The sequence below is a fragment of the Pelophylax lessonae genome (assembly GCF_965119305.1).
Source record: "Pelophylax lessonae genome assembly, chromosome: 1".
NCBI classification, from domain to species: Eukaryota; Metazoa; Chordata; class Amphibia; order Anura; family Ranidae; genus Pelophylax; species Pelophylax lessonae.
This window is the reverse complement of record NC_138768.1, coordinates 685,368,192-685,380,279: the sequence shown is the minus strand read 5'-3', so window position 1 is coordinate 685,380,279 and position 12,088 is coordinate 685,368,192. Positions and strand designations below refer to the sequence as shown.

The 12,088-nt window shown below is 38.4% G+C and overlaps 1 protein-coding gene across 2 annotated transcripts in view; it reads left to right on the top strand.

Moving 5' to 3' along the window:
- FSTL5 (follistatin like 5) overlaps nucleotides 1-12,088 on the top strand; it is a gene marked incomplete at its 3' end in the record, with an annotated part of 983,490 nt that overhangs the window by 544,375 nt on the left and 427,027 nt on the right. The window lies entirely within an intron of this gene.

The window sequence follows — 12,088 nt, the reverse complement described above, 5'->3', positions numbered from 1 at the left end:
TGTTGCTCTTTTCCTTATTAAGTAACAGCATACATCTTGGTGCCTATTAACAAACAGCATGTTTATTGGTATACTGGAATGGCTGCAAATTGCAAATATTGGTTGGATTGTAAATGCTACTCTGGAATACTAACATTAATTACAGGAGACACTTTAAAAGTAGAAAACTCTCTTTAGAAGAACATCAATATTGAATTACATATATTTTGCAAATGAGGTCCATTAACTGTGTAATGATTCTTATGTCTACCCCGCAGTCTGACCTTTAATTTATTTTTCTTTCCAGTAAATTATATGACGGTATTAAAGCAAGCCAAAAATCTTTCCAAATTTTCATCCAATCATTCAATGCGGATCTGAAATATCAATTTTTCATTGATCACATTTAATGTTTGAGGTGTAGATGACAAATACGTAGTAAATATCCTGATACTAAAATGTCTTTCAGTAGACATTAAAAATATTTGCTGTGATCTAGGAGTTTCTGTATCTAAGGTTTCGTACTTTCTCAAGCACCTGCAGTAAATTGATTACACTTCAAGCATAGCAGTATACTGTATATTTAATAGGGAATGTCATTTGGGATCTAGGTTAGTTTAGGATTAAGCCTATTTTTCATAGTTTTGATGTTAAAAAATCATTGTAGGCTTAGCTAATTTCACATGCATAGGGCTTATTACCAAGTGTGCTATTACATGCTTGTGCTGTATGTGCTGTTTTGGACTAAGTGAGCTCAGTGCTGGAATGAGATAGTGCTTATCTGAAATAATTGTAGAGCACACATCCCTTGTGCAGTCTTTGATAGGCATTGAAGGGTGCTAGATACAATAGGTTATTTTTTCTTCTATCAGTTTCCATCATGTATTTCACGAGTGTATGGGAAGTAAAGCATTGGTGTACCATGAGTTATTACCGTTTTTAAAGGGTATGTGTCTCAAAGAATCCATAGTTCTTATTTCACATATCAAAGTGACTCAGCAGCTTCAAAAAATAACTTAGAAGCTCCTAACTTCCCCATATACTAACATTGATCCTCTGCACTTTAAACCTGAAATCTGATGTCTTAGTTCATATATTAATGGATTGTGGCAATATTAACATAGTAACATAGTAGTTAAGTCAAAAAAAAAAAAACAATAGTCCATCCAGTTAAACCTGTGTAGGTGTGTGGGTGTGTGTAAGTGACGATAATCATTTCCCATATCCTTGTTATATCTGAAGAGTCAAGTTTTAGTCCACTGACCAAATCTATTGGAACAGAAGCTGTATCATACAGCCATATACAAATTACAGATATGAGTCAACACGTACAAGAAGATATAATTATGGGTACATGTTGCATGAAAAACGGTTCAACTCTTATACCGAAAGACATGATTTTTTCTCTATTTTCTGCAAAAAACTGATACCTTGGTCACCCTAGCTTACTTCACCTAAAATTAGCGAAAAGGGCATTGTTGCTAATTATTTCCAATGTAAAGTGGCACAATTACCATGAACAATGCTGAAATTGGTGATATAAAGTATACAGCACACTTATGAAAGGTGGCCTGTGTATTAACCACTTAAGCCCCGGAAGATTTTACCCCCTTCCTGACCAGGCTTTTTTTTGCGATTTTTTACTGCGTGACTTTAACGGACAATTGTGCGGTCGTGCGACGCTGTACCTAAAGGAATTTGACGTCCTCTTTTTCCCACAAACAGAGCTTTCTTTTGGTGGTATTTGATCACCTGTGCAATTTTTTGATCATGCGCTATAAACAAAAAAAGAGCATCAATTTTGCAAAAGTAACAATATTTTTCAAATTTTTTATATAAAATTCCCCCCAAAAAAATGTAAAAATCAAAATTTTTTAACATTTTCAGCCAATTTGTTTTATGCTACATATGTTTGGTAAAAAAAAATCGCAAAAAGCGTATTTTGATTGGTTTGCGCAAAAGTTATTGCGTTTACTAACAAAGGGAAAGATTTTTGTAATTTTTGGTGTTTTTTTTAACAAGTAATGGCGGCGATCTGCGATTTTTTTGCGGGACTGCGACATTGCGGTGGACAGATCGGACCCTTGACTGACATTTTTGACACTTTTGGGGTTACCAGTGACATTACTGCAGTAATCAGTGCTATACATATGCACTGTTACTGCAAAAATGACACTGGCAGGGAAATGGTTAACTGTATTGGAGAGGGAGGGGTTAAGTGTGTCCTAGGGGCGTGTTTCTAACTGTGATTGGACATGGCTACTAGTGTAAAAACAGAGATCTGATCTCCATTTTTACACAGGGGAGAATGACAGGCGGCTTGTTTACATTAGCCACCTGCCTTTCTCCCTTCCCATCGAACGATCGCGAGTCACCGGCGGACATCGGGTCCGCCGGTCACACGCACTGACTTGTTAGGGAACGAGCCAGGGCGGGCGCGCGCCTCAGCGGGCTTACGCTCGCCCACTATTGGCTCACAAGCCAGTGACAGGCTAGTGACGTACCGGTAAGTCACTGTGCCTGGCCGGGGCTGACCGCCACAGTATATGTACTTGCGGCGGTCGGCAACCGGTTAACTACTATTCTATTTTTTAAGGGGAACAAATAGGAATGTTGTGATAATAGCAAAGAAACAGGTAAAGGGTAGAAGGCCCTCTATTGATATGGCCCTTCAGCTTATTTCCCCCTATTTTTAGAGTAGATCAGTCAGTCGAATGGTATCAGAGAAAATAGGTGCAATTTTTTAACCACTTGCCCACTGCCCGCCGCATATATACTGCGGTAGGCTGGCTCGGCTGCGCTAATTGCCGTACCTGCCGGCACACACATGCCCCCACTAGGCAGCGGGGATGCCGATCCATGGGGCCGGCAGCCGCGACTGCCACTTGGTACCTGTGATCGATCCCCACTGAAAGAGAACATCGGTCTGCTGTTGTAAACACAGCAGACCGTTGTTCTCTCTGAAATGATCACAGAGAGCCTGTGATCCTCCTATTTAGGACCACAGCTCTCTGCGTTCATTTCACAAGTCCCCCCCCCATACAGTTAGAAAACACTCCTCTAGACTCACACTTTGATCACCCCCTGGGTTAACCCATTCCTTGCCAGTGTCATTATTACAGTAACAGTGCATATTGTTAGCACTGATTACTGTAGTAATGTCACTGGTCCCCCCTGGTCACTGGTGTCAAAAATGTCAGGGGTCCGATCTGTCCATCGCAATGTCACAGTCTCACTAAAAATTGCAGATTGCTGCCATTACTAAAAAAAAAAATAAGAAATAAAAATGACATAACTCTTTCCCCTCATTTGTAGACGTGGTAATTTTTGCGCAAACCAATCAAAATATGCTTATTGGGATTTTTTTTACCAAAAATATGTAGCAGAATACAAACTTGCCTAAAAGGATAAAAAAAAATTGATTTAAATTTTTCTTTTTTTTTTTTTTTTTCGGGAATGTAATATAGCAGAAAGTGAAAAATATTGCTTTTTTTTGTGTTTATAGCACACAAAAAACAAAAATCACACAGGTGATAAAATACTACCAAAAGAAAGCTCTATTTGTGGTAAAAAAGGACATCAATTTTATTTAGGTATAGCATTGCACGACCGCGCCATTGTCCGTTAAAGTAACGCAGTGCAGAATCACAAAAAATGGCCTGTTTATTAAGGGGGAAAAACCTTCAGGTCCAGAAGTGGTTAAAGTTAGGGGCATATAGAGTACCCAAGTAAAAGAGCAAATCTTGTTCCATCAAATAAGCATACAATAAAAAAAATTACAGAGAATAATATTCTGTAGGGTTTATATCATATTTACCATAGTTACAAACGGAATTGACAAAGAATGATATAGCACAGCAAGCCCACAAAAAGAGATACCTGACTGTCGCAAAAACACACATAACTCTAAATCAAAAGATGTTCCTTAATGACATACATTGTAAAGCAAAAACTTTATCAATGGGATCAGTTAATGTATGTGTTTTAATGATTGTTTAATATGTCTTGTTTGTATGCATTAAAGGGAAAAAGATGAACATCAAAAATTCCCAGAGCAACCAGTGTGCTCTAAATAGCAGCAAATTACAAATTTGAAGCATTTGGTTGCAGAAAAAATGAGTCAAAATTATATGTCTCAAGAAAGTTGCATCAAAACTATGTCAAAATGATTGGTATAGATCATACACAGATCTAAAGTTAAAATGAATTTCTGTGGCCACAGCACCAGTGAATTTAACTGGAAATAGGAGAACACTGATCTATGAATGTTGTTAAAGACATATTTAGCATCGCTTTCATGAGAACTATAAAACAAATCTGCCATGAAATTCAATTTCAGATTATTGAACCCTGCTGAGTGCTTTATATTAAATTGTGTAAATATATTTCTCTTATCACATTTGGTTTAGGTATATAAACGCACTTAGATTAAAACTGTATGATGCCTATAACATGTTTCAAATTAGCGATTAACCTCTAAATTGTTGTAAGAACAAGGCTGGGATGAGGTTTGGAAGGAGCAGTAGGCACAGCTGCCCTGGATGCAGTGTTTTCCTTTGGGGGGGGGGACACTGCACACTGGGAACTTGCAAGGAATCTGTTCTCTGGTTGCCTACTGATTAACAGACATGACTGTGGTGTCAGTCCTGTCAGGCAGAGGTGGTCACTATAGCTTCTGGAGGGAGGATTCTGCTTTTTTCATCCTCCAAAAGCAACCTGTTGTGGACTGAAGAAAGCAAGGAGAAGGGGCACCTCTTTCTTTGTATGGGTTCCCTCTGGAGAGCGAAAGATTGCTGGCAATAGGAGAAAAGAGGATGATCAATGTGGATGTTTATTTAACCACTTATGGACAGAAAGGTTTTACCCCCCCCTTAATGCCCAGGCCATTTTATGCGATACGGCACTGCTTTAATTTAACTGACAGCTGCACGGTCGTGCAGTGCTGTACCCAAATACAGTTGATGTCCTTTGTTTTCTCCACAAATAGAGCTTTTTTTGGTGGTATTTGATCACCTCTGGGGTTTTTATTTTTTGTTATAGAAACAAAAAAAGACCAAACATTTTGAAAAAAAAACAAAAAACAATATTTTTTACATTCTGCTATAAAACATATCTAATAAAAAAAATTTAAAAAACTTAATTTCTTCATCAATTTAGACCAATATTCTGCTACATATTTTTGGTTAAAAAATCGCAATAAGTGTATATTGATTGATTTGCGCAAAATTTATCGCAACTACAAACTAGGGGATAGATTTATGGCATTTTTATTTATTTATTTATTTATTACTAGTAATGGTCGCAATCAGCAATTTTTAGTGGGACTGTAACATTGCAACGAACAGATCCGACATCTAACTGACACTTTTGACACTTTTAAAGGAACCAGTGACGTTACTACAGTAATCAGTGCTAAAAATATGCACTGTTACTGTACTAATGACACTGGAATGGAAGGGGTTACCACCAGGGGCTATGAAAGGGTTAAGTGTGTCCCCAGGGGATGCTTTCTACCTTTGTGGGGGATGGAATGACTATATGAACACAGAGATCCGTATTCCTAAATAGCAGGAACACAACATCACTGTGTTCATCCCTGACTAAACAGCAGTCTGACTTGTTTACATCGGCAGACCGCCATTCCGTCTCTCTGGGGAGCGATTGCTGGTGGCCAGCGGACATCAGGTCCGCTGGACCCACTGATGGGCTCCACCATTGGCCAATAGCATGCGCGCCCCACTGGCTTTTGCACGAAACGACGTACATGTATGTAATTTCTTGCAATAGAGCCTCTTTCCGCAGTATATTTACAGCAAGTGGTTAATAGCCAATCAGAGGACTTCCATATATGTATGCCTTGATTTCAGATTTAGATACAACAATCATTTTTTCCCCCACTGACACTGATCCAGTGGAACTTTGTTTTCTTCCAATAACACAATGTCAGCCAAACAACCAACATTAAGGGATTTTTTTTCCTACCAGTGACCGGAGCATTTTTTCCTTGGATTGATGCCCACATTTTACTGTGGGTTGATTTACTAAAACTGGAGAGTGCAACATCTGGTGCAGCTGTGCATGGCAGCCCACCAGCTCCTAACTTCAGCTTGTTTAGTAAAGCTTTGACAAACAAAAACTGGAAGGTGATTGGTTTCTATGCAGATTTTCACCAAACTTTGCACTCTCTAGTTTTAATAAATCAACCCCTGTGGGACAATATGTGCACCACTAATAAACTCTGGAATTTGCTGCATTGTGCAATAACCATTGACACTATTTTGGTGCATGCCACAACCATTACATTCAGCTTGGTGTGGCACACTATGTGCTCTTCTATTGATCCCACCTTAATGCTCTGCCTTGGGGGCAGAGGGTTCAGTTTGGCATCTTCACCCTAGACACTGGATAACCATGTCCTGGCACTAGATACTAGATACATCAGAGCAAACGATTCCATTGAAATAACCTGCAGGCTGTTTTTCAGTGTCTGTATAATTTATTTTCAGTTTCTTTCTCTGGTGCAAAGCAGCAATTACTGGGGATATTGTTTGTAAAAACAGTAATTCTAACTTTAAAAAGTACAGCAAAAGGTAAGTATACAGGATTCCAGGAAATATGCAAGGGTAGGCAAATCAGAAACAAAAGCTCCTCTTGAAAAATATAAGGGTGGCTCATGGATGGAATTCCAGTGAGTAGCTACCGTATCTATCAGAACCTCAGAATGAGAGTTTTCAGTAGCAACATGAGGTAGCCTGGAGAATTCCAAACAAGTTAAATAGTTAATGCCCACAGAGGTATTTCAAATGTGTCAAGAGTAACAGCCTCAAAGATTATGACAGCATATGCCAAACATGGAGAACATAGGCAAAGGAACCTAGACTGCAAGTCTGTTATTACTGAAAGGGGTACATAGATAATTATTATTATTATTATTATTTTCTTTTTTTGCAGTTCGGTAATTCATAGGTGCAATATATAGGTAAAATGATAGAAAACCATTTTCACATTTTGCCACCCTTGCTTTCAAACCATTCTCAAAAAAATGATTGATAAAAACGTTTGGCTAGTTTTCAATGATATATTGTACTAGCAAGTAGTGCCATTAGAATCACTTAAATCTCTTTTATGTTATCAAATACTTCTAATTCCAAATGAGATTGAATTACAACAATCAGCAATCCTAGGTAACAATGAAAAGAGACGCACGACAAGGGCCTATTGGGTAGTTTACCATAAATTAAAGCAATTCCATTTAGTAATTGACCACTCAAGACTAATGGCTTCACAGGTGACCTACTTCTGTATACTGTATGCCTCTCATAAACAAATCCTCCCCACATTCTCCAGTTATTCTACCAATATGGACAAATATCAGGCTATAATATCATTATTGAAAAATCTAAAATCCTATGTTTGAGCAGTAAAATACGTATCCTTTTTATGGATTACCGTATCAAATACTTAGATCACACTTAAAGAATCTCTGAAAGTTACACTTTAATCCTTAAATATCCTATAATATTTTATGTCTTAAAAAATCAATTTCAGAATGAGTTTAATACACAGAGATTTTGCTAAACTTCTGTGTATAAGTACTGCTTTGGCCCGGAGAAGGGGGTAGACCATCTGAAAGCTTGTCCTGAAAAACAAAATAATAATAATATCCATAGCACTTTTTTTCACTGAGGAATCTAAGTATTTATCAAATTGGTAGTGATAAATTTAAAGGTGGCATTGATGGTGTTGGTTGGTAAGTGAGCATCCTGGCTACTTTATTGTGTAAATGATGATTTTTTCTAAGGGACACCTTGGCAAAGGGAGTTGAATGATACCAAAGCATGGATCATATTTGCATATACTCTGAATAAAATGTTTGGTTCTTGTAATTTTTTTCTTGTAATATTCCTGAGTTGGTTGAAAGAAGACTTGATGTCAGCTGATACCTGTTGCTTAATCAGTGTTCAGTGTCCAGGATTATGCCCAGGCTTAACACATGGTCTGAGAGCATAAGATTTGTAAGAGGTAAATCACTGGACATGGTAGATTTACCAAGAGGTAAATCAGCTGGACATGCTTGCTGTCACTTTGATGTTAGCTTTAGCCTTTTAATTACAAGCACTGTTTCCTTGTCTGGGTTTAGTCTAAGCCAGTTAAAGTCCATCCATACTTGCATGGCAATAAGACACCTGTTGATTTTTGTCACAGGGTCACCAGTGCAGTGTCTGGTTTGAAGACAGGTATAGTTGTGCGTCAGCATCATCAGTGCCCACAATCAGTGCCCATCAGTGCCTAGATGAGCAGGGACTGATGGGCACTGACTGGCAGCACTATGGGCACTGATTTTGGGCACTGATGGTGGGCAATGTGGGCACTGATGGTGGGCATTGATTGGCACTTTATTTCACTTTTGTATAATCAGGGCACTGATGATCAATGCCCTGATTACCTGTCTTTGTCTCCCCTGTGAGGAGGAGCCTCTGATTGGCTCTCCTCGCCTCACACTCTGACGGTGTGAGGCGAGGAGAGCCGAATAACAGTACTTCCTCATTTACATGTGACCGGCTGTGATTTGACACAGGCGATCACATGGGTAAAGAGTGATGTCATTGACTCTTTACCGATATCGGGGTCGCACGGTGTCCTAGCAACATGGCGCGGCCACGATCGCCACTCTGGCAGTTCTGGTGCGCCATCAAATGATGGCGTCCCAGAACAATGGATGCACCACTCCGCCGTCATGTGACGCTGGGTGGGTAAGAAGTGGTTAAAGAATGATAATGAGTGATCTTAGGGATGTCATGTATATGGAAAAAAACACAATGGTGACAAGAAGAAGCCCTGTGAATCCTTGTGGAATATTGTCACAGTACTTTTTTGTTACACTAAATTAAATTTATCTTATATAGACATGATATATTGCAATGAAGTTACACCTCAGCAAACTGATATGATTCCCCCAAATATTGCTCCTAAGGTATTCAACCACAGACATCTATATAATTTCTTAAGGCCCAAAAAAGTTACCTCTTGTCTTGGGGTGTAAAATGTTCACATTGTCTGTTTAATGAATTCATGTTACAGCCAGCACCAAACATCCAACATTGTGGCTTTGAGATCTATGGATCTCATACATTGAAGTAATCCTGGCACTTACCCACCCTTTCCTCCCCCCTTGACCATTTACAGAATGCCTTTTTCATATGTGCAAGGGTTGTGTCCACCTTCTGGAAACAAGTATGAATGCCTTACCTTAAGTCTGCTTTTTTATCTACTACCATTCCCAGAGTATAAAATAATAGGTGCATTATAAACAAATATTGTATGCGGTAAAAAAGGAGATTAAAAATAATAAAACCTCAATTCTTGCATCAGCATTCTCTCTCCCGCCTTATTCCAAATATTCTTGAAACATTTTCTTTAGCATTCACAATCTTTTTTTATAGTTCTGGGAAAATTGGAATGCTTCATTTAAACTGCAATACTGTAAAACATGCCAAGAGAATTCTAAATTTTACCTGCAAGGGGTTATAAATAAAGAAGCTGATTTACTAAAGAAGGTAAGACTGTTTACACAATAAATTGCATGAAGATTCACTTCAATTATCCAATCATGTGAAGAAAATCCCTGTTTACTTATTTCAGCTCTATATGATTTCATAATTGAAGTGAATCTTCACACAATTTATTGTGTGAACATTCTCAAATCCCCTAGGAAATCAGCCTCACTGATTCACCGGTTCTATAAAGAACCATACAAAATCTTATCTACATAACTAAACAATTCCAATGTATTATTACAGAAGTAATTAGAGACAGCAAAAGCAAACAAGCAATTCAGAAATGAAAGTTGTTGAAATTGACATCAGAAAGCTTCCCAATCTTTAATAAGTGCTATGCTGACAAATGGTAACCACTTTGTAATCCTGTCAATTGGTCAGTGTTATCATTTGTCTTCTTTGAACTCTCCAATTCCATAATGAAGAAGAGACTGTTTGTAAACACGTATTGTACCTGATGAATACCATACAAGCAACTTAACCCAAAGTCATTCCTGATGCACTATATTTTGAATGCAATAGGTAAACTTTTTTTTTTTTTTATTATTATTATTATACATGCAATAAAAGTGCTTCAAGGAAAAAAAGAATACAACATTTAAAAAAAAAAAACGTAATTTTATCATCTTAACCACTTGCCGACTGCCGCACGACAATTTACGTCGGCAGTCAGCCCCTCATAGGCAGAGCGACGTAGGGCTACGTCGCTAGCCTGTAAGGGTTTTGGGAGCGAGCGCGCGCCGCCGGATGCACGCTCCCGCTCGGTCACGGACCCCCCCCCCCGCGCGTGTCCGCGGGGCACTCGCGATCGTCCGTGACAGAGGGAGAAGGGCAGGCAGTTAGTGTAAGCAAAGCCGCCTGTCGGTTCTCCCTGTGTAAGAATCGTGATCAAACGGTTCTACTATGTAGGACCATTGATCACTGTTCTTACACATCAAGTCACAGCCAATCACAGTTAGAAACACGCCCCTAGGACACACTTAACCCCTCCCTCTCCAATACAGTTAACTCCTTCACTGCCAGTGTAATTTTTACAGTAACAGTGCATATGTATAGCACTGATTTCTGTAGTAATGTCACTGGTAACCCCAAAAGTGTCAAAAATGTCAGTCAAGGGTCCGATTTGTCCGCCCCAATGTCGCAGTCCCGCAAAAGAAATCGCAGATTGCCGCCATTACGCGTTAAAAAAAACAACAAAAATGACAAAAATATTTCCCTTTGTTAGTAAACGCAATAACTTTTGCGCAAACCAATCAAAATACGCTTTTTGCAATTTTTTTAACAAACATATGGTAAAAAAAAATTGGCCTAAAATGTTAAAAAATTTAGATTTTTAAATTTTTTTTTGGGAATTTCATATAAAAAAATGTGAAAAATATTGTTATTTTTGCAAAATTGACGTTATTTTTTTGTTTATAGCGCATGATCAAAAATCGCACAGGTGATCAAATACCACCAAAAGAAAGCTCGGTTTGTGGGAAAAAAGGACGCCAAATTTGTTTAGGTACAGCATTGCATGACCGCGCAATTGTCCCTTAAAGTCACGCAGTGACGAAGCGCAAAATAGGCCCTGGTCAGGAAGGGGGTAAAATCTTCCGGGGCTTAAGTGGTTAAGACAAGCAAATTAAACAGTTTTTTTTTTTTTTTAGGGCTGCATGCTTCCTTCTCTCTGCTTTTTTGCGTCATTTACTGGTTCAGGAAAAAAAATAATGTGGCACCAGCTAGGGCATACAGTATTAAACTGGTGTTTTATGTGCCTCATGCTTCCCCCTATCTCCTTTTCTGTGGCCTTTAGAGGCTTAGGAAAAAAAATTAATGTGGCTCCAGCTGTTTTCCAGTTAAGAAAGTTACACTTTTATACATACATTTTCAGCTAAATACTTAAGGAATTTGTATAGTCTTCTTCTCTGGAATTGAATATTGTAATTTGCAAAGTGGCATATTTTTTCTTAAATTAGGTGCGACCTTCAATAGATATAACTTCATTAAATATCAGGTTTCTCCCTTTTGTTTATTCCTCCCGATTCGGCCCTCCCTTTCTAATAAGTTTGCATACTTGCCTTAAGATTAAATGAAAGTTAATGTAAAAATGCTGATGTAGGCATTAATGCATGATGTAATAGATATATATTAGTTATTTATGGTTGCCTACTGTAAGCTTGCCTGTTGCAATGTGCATAAGCATGTTGACTATTGGAATGCATAAGGGTGTACATAATATACAGTCTCATGCTCATTATACTTCAATCAATAAGGGTAATTGAAGCCACACACTGATCTCTCTACCATCTCAATAACTTTATTGTTCCATAGACTCTTTGCATCCCACCAGACCCCTCCCACTGATGGGATGCATTTTAAAAGCAGAGCTTAATCATAAAGAGCTTTTATTCTTTGCTTTAGAGCAAACATGTCTATGGAAAGAGTCTGGCAAAGTTTGTAGACTCTATGAAATAATAAAGTTATTAAAATTATGGAGTGATTGGTGTGTGGCTTCTGCTTCTCTGTCGACTGGGATGTGAAAGGTTGGACACTCTTGAAATGCTGGTACC